Source organism: Buteo buteo, chromosome 19, assembly GCF_964188355.1.
Source record: "Buteo buteo chromosome 19, bButBut1.hap1.1, whole genome shotgun sequence".
NCBI classification, from domain to species: domain Eukaryota; kingdom Metazoa; phylum Chordata; class Aves; order Accipitriformes; family Accipitridae; genus Buteo; species Buteo buteo.
This window is the reverse complement of record NC_134189.1, coordinates 6,922,209-6,928,208: the sequence shown is the minus strand read 5'-3', so window position 1 is coordinate 6,928,208 and position 6,000 is coordinate 6,922,209.

Below are 6,000 nucleotides of genomic sequence, written 5' to 3'. Positions count from 1 at the left end.
TCTGTACATACATGTGATATGACACCACTTTCAATTACATAGCACTTTTAATTAGACAGCCACATCTCACTTTTCCTACAGAACTCCAACCTCATTAATGGCTATGACAAATGGTGCTCATTGAAGATTGGTCTTTATTCAGTAGTTCTTCACAGTCTCATTTTTCAGTATATGACCCTATGCATTATTTATCATATGCCATCCAAACCCTGTCCTGAATATAGAACTTTTACTATGTACAGAAATATTTCTACTGGGCTCTTGCATTAGTGCCAATGGATTAGTTCAAAAGAAATACATGACCTTAGACAGGATTCCAGAACCCTGGAGTTATGCGACCAGACTCCATATGTGATGTAAAGGGAGGGTAAAGATATTCTAGAGGGCTATGCGGATTGACTATCAAGTTGAGTAGACTGCTGTCAAGGGATGACACACAGAGGATTATTGAAAACAAAAGTACAGTTCAAGTCTTTCCACCATGGAAACTGAAGGATCTTACTGAAGGATACAGGAAGGCACATCCCTGCACTTTTGACAAAAGCCCTATCCCTCACCCTTGGTGAAAGTTCTTGCTTTCAGTAAAGAGCAGGGAACATTATTATTTCCAAATTTGACTAGAGGAGGAGGCAGCAAAGGAGTTGATGGTACTGTTGCGGAGATGTTGGTGATGCAATAGTTTGCTAGTTAAGCATTCACTTGGCATGTTAGAAATCCAGGTTTAGTTAATTTCCATCCCTCTCTGACAGAGGAATCAAATGTGTACTCAACAGCCATTCCACTGTGCAAAAAAGCATTCAAGTTTTACTTAATCAGGCAAGAAAGAGAACAAGGTGAACTGTAATTCCTTAATTTAATGGCTAGAACATACAGTTGAGAATAAAGGAGGAAATGAGTGAGCAGCTGCTGCCTAAGATAGGGAATATCTATTTTGCTTTTTTCCTAATAAGGAATCCTTTAAAAATATGAAAAGCCTACAATGCAGTGCAGGGCTTTCTAATACAGCCCTGCTATTGCCTGGAGCCTAACAACTTGTCCAGAAAGTTTATACGCATCATCCTTTCATGCTGTGGCACAGCTTCAAAAGGAATTAGTGTTTCTACCCTCCCTTCCTTGCATTCCCCAAAAGTCTATTGTGTGGAAGCTCTGAGCATGAGTCAGCTCAGAAGAAGGAGGAAATTAAGTGTGTACCTCCTACATCCCTGAGAAATGCCATATGGACTAGACTATTACCTAACAGGAGGCACCACCTTCTTGGCCAGTTAGGTTTTAACAGAAATCAGTGGGAGTAAGCCTTTTAATAGACATAGATGGGAGTTTCTAGATTCAAATCAGGTTGAGGAAAGCCTGTGTATTGAAATAAGCCCTATTTACAGTGGCATACCTCTCTGTGAATATGCAGAAGCAGAATTTTAGATACTTGTTACACTGTGAGGTAACTGAGACTCTTATGGAGATTAGGTGTTTCCAAGATTGCGTGGAAACAGAAATGGGTGTTAGAAGATCTCAGAATTAGAAGTAGACTCTGGCTTAAATTCACATGAAGACCTACTGTCATTATTTTAGTCCTTTCAATCTGTCCATAGCACTTAAAAAATATTAATGATTTTATTTTAGTGACAGTCCTGTCCAGTAGAGACTATTATCATCACAGAACTATGACAAACTATAGCTAAAACAGTGAAAGGACATAAGGTGGCCAGTCTGACATAGATGAGTTGACACTATAAGAACAGTCTAAGTGAAGAGTAGAGCCCATCTTGAGACCTCTTTGGTCTCACTGACCTTAGTTACAGCAGTAAGAGTTCTGCACACTTGCTGTGCGGTTTGACACTGTACAACAAGCAAAAAAAGCAACCACCTTGTCCGCTTCAGAAAATTTCTCATCATTTGACTTTCCCAGCAGCACCTAAGAGCTTCAAGAACAGCTGAGACAGAATCTATTTACCCAGGGAAGCTTTAACTTCTATAACCTTGAGGACGTCCCTCTGCCTCCTGCATGTTCCACTCTCAATGTTATGCTTTACGGCAAGACTCTGGTAGCTCTCCTCATTCACCCCACAGCCTTGAGCACCATGCACTAAATAAGACCTGGCTTCACTCGGGAGAACTGTATCATCATGGACTTGATTGTATCCACATACATATGCACAAGGGAGGCACATCACAACTTCATAAAGCAATTTACACTGCGGTAACAGCACAGGAACAAAAATTAGACTAAAAAACCACTGAACTTTCAATCCTGCGCAATATTGTGGATCCTCATGTGGGTTATCAGTGGGGCTGGGTTCTTGAAATGTGTAACACAGTTGTTTATCACTTGAGCTAACAAAGTAATTTGTAGTAGCAGAAGGCTTTTGTCTTCCACTAGGGGGGAATGGATACACATACTTTGCTGGTGAGCGTAACAAATCTTTGCTAGCTCATGAAGAAATTATGAGGCTTGGGGGCAGTAGGTTAACTCGTCCTAAGGCAAAGAATAAGGAAGTCATAGTCTAAAAGTAGAAACAGACCCCAAGAATGATGCCTAGTTTCCTTTTATCTGTCTCTGGATTTCTGAGAGCTTTGGGATATGCTCAGGTCAAACTTTTTTCTGCAACTAAGAGGAAAAAAATTGAAAAAGTAGGACATTAAGAAAAACACCAAGTATTAGAAGATGCACAGTAAAAGTGTCTGAGTAGGTGAAATACAGTAAAGTATTTGGTGACTGAAAGCAGGGTCATCAGTTCAAAAGCGCTGAGCTGCCTCCACCACAGATACCAGTTCCTGTGCTATATACAACGACTCAAAGCTTCCTGGTGCTACCCTTACTCCATTCACTACAGTCAAAAGCAGCTTACCTGACAAACTGTCCCGGTGGTTTCTATATCAAATTACTGTGAAGCAAAGGTGACAGGACCTGGCATTTAGTAAGAAAACTTTCCAAAATCACTAATGATGCAAGGATCCTGGTTCTGGGATCTTTGATTGCCAAAGCTGGGAGGGCTTTTGAGTTTGGGACTCAGCCAGACCCTCAGTCCTGTGATGTGCTGAGTGCCTTCAGCTCCCTAACAGCCTTGGCTATGGATGCTCTTCTGACTGTGTCACCTTGGGCCTCAATTACTCCTCTCAATTTTTATTTTCCCTACCCCTGTTCATTCGTCTGTTAATGCCAGTTCTCCTCCCTTTCCCTCCCTCGTGGCAATGAATTTTCATTCACTGTGGGCCTCTCCAGTTCCCACTGAAGTCAACGAGTGCTTTGCCATTGACTTCCGTGGGAACAAGATCTGGCCTTTCCTATTCTTTTTCTCTCTTCACCCACCCACAGCTGTCATCTATCTATTCTTATGCTGCTTCTCTAGGTTTTTTTAAGTCTCTGTCCAATATTATAAACTTCATATTTTTTTAATATTTCTCTGGCCTCTTTATGCACTGTAATCTGAACCTTTTGCTGTTTAACCTCCCTAATGTTTCACACACCCATTCCCTTGTCCCTCTTTCATTTTGTTTCTTTTCCAGTTTTTGGCTTTCCTATTTTAACCTCTCTGACTGAAATAAGAAACAGAAAAATAAACGAAAGCACTAAGAACTTCATACAGTAGCTGGGTGAGGTGGTGGTTTGGATTCATCAAAGGGTATTCGTTTTTCAAATTTTAATAGCCTAGATAGGAATCTTGTTCATTATTCATCTGTGTTAGAATTGTAATGAAACACTGCAGTGGGGGGAATTAAATTTCTAGACAGATGCTTCATAAATAAAGAAGCATTTCATAAATATCAAATTATGCCACTATCTTAGCATGTGCAGGTTCTCTGTCATTACAGAAATGTGATAATTATCTCTGATTATTCATTATAATTTAAGAATGGATAATGAGTAGAAAATGTATGCATGAAGGAGGGAAATACCTGTAGCACTGAGGTTTTACCTTTTCTCTTTTATATGTGAGTTTTAGGAGGGGTTGCAGGATTAATTCAGCACTCATTTCAGCAGAGAAAATCAGTATGTGGTTAAGTAGTATCTCTGTTCAACAGTACAGTTAACTGTGTGTTTCACTAACTGCTGAATAGTACTTTTTCCTTGCAACAGGCTCTTTCTCATTCAACAGTACTCTCTTCCCATTGGCATTTTCATAGATAAGATCAACATGAAAACTTATTTTGTTGGTTTTTAAAGTGTATTTTATGAGCAGAATTAAATAATTTCATTTCCCAGTTTTCTTTTGTATTCCAGACAGAAATAATCTATTCACTGCCTAAATAGGTTCATGACAGGCAACAGTAACATGAAATTCTCACACTTTTTCACACCAAAGTGCCTCCTTTTTATCTGAGGGGCCACTTAGAGGAGTGAGAGCTGAGACAACTGGCCAAGGTACAGCCATTCTGTGAAATTCCAGCTGGAAAGGGTTCCAGTCATGGTGGTGGTTGTTGACCTGTAGTACTTGTGACAAGTATTTGACAGACATTCCCTAACTTATTTGATGAAGGGAAGTGAACTGCTCATGGTATGCTATTTGGTGAATAATATATTTCTGTCACCACCTACATAATCTGGATTAGAACTGTGGTCAGATTTAAGAGATATACGGACAGGTAGTAAGACTGTGAGTAGTAATGAAAGTTCAACAGAGCAGAAAGTTTCCAGTGTGATGGATGTAATTTGTTAGGATTCCAGGAAGTATGATGCAAGACCTAAAGGGAAAGTAAAACAATAGGAGAAGAGCATAGTATAGGGAAAATTTCCCCTTTTCATACATGAAGGGGGAACAGAATGTGCTAACATATCTGCGGTAGCTCAGCTGAGGTAGCACAAGTAGCACAAGTGACAAAGTAGAAAGAATAAGAAGAAAGAAAACAGGAGGCACATGACTCATGGACTTGGATGTTCTAGAAAATCAGGTTGGAAGCGACTTCAGGAGAGCATCTAGTCATGCTCTTTGCAACCAGGAAGCATATGCCATCTTGGAGGTGCTCTGAATGGCAGATGAAACATGAAGCAGCCTTGTGATTTCTTGTTTCAGAGCCATGCTGTGATTAGGCACAAAGGAATTTTTTTAATGGAAATGAGACATGAACTAAAGAGGGTTGAAAAAACCTGCATTTTAGTTCAGTATTCGTTTCCTCAGCAGGCTTCACTATCCCCAAATTATTCTTGACAGAATAGTTCCAAGCATTTACCTCTTTTACACTGACTACATTTTTATTTCATAGCAAAAATTCTTACTTCTTGTCCATATCATATCTAAAAAGTAATGAGATCTTTTACAATTTCATTAGATTGTTACAGAATAACAGGCTGCAAGTCTTACCCTGTGCTGTAAGATACTGTATAAAATCTGTATGCACACAGTATTTTATTATCACATGATAAGATAGGAAACTTAGCCTATTTGTCATTAAAATACTTGGGAAGTAAACAGAGAGATCAAGAAATTCTTGTCTGCAAAGTGCCATAACAGTTACATATTACCAAAGTGTTACAGTAAGGTCCATTTTGTGAACTGAAGAGAGGTTTCAGTTATGCATGCAATATTCCTGTATCATATTTGCATATAACTATAGCAGTAGACTCATCCTTATATTGTATTAATGTTAATATTTTGTGTGTGCTGAGGTGTGCTTAGTTATTGTATAATTCCGAATCATGTGGTAAATCCCAGTCAACACACTTCTGTGGATTTAAATGCAAATCAAGTAGTTCTGGCGTTTAATTTTTATTAATCACAAAGTACTCTCAACTTTCTCAAAGTCTGATCTTTTCATCCTAAGCTTATTTGATCTTCATCCAAGTAACCAGCATGATTCAGTATTCTCCCAGGATATAATATTATAGTTTGCAAAGTGATTGTTAAATGCATTAATAATTTCAATGGGATCATTAATAACATCTCTTGTCAGTGACCTAGCTTGGATAATAACTTTCTTGTGACTTGCATGAAGTAAATTTGGGGGGGGGGGGGGGGGGTATCCTTTTCCAGAGGTTTCTAGATGTCTTTCAGTTGTTTTCCAGTGACT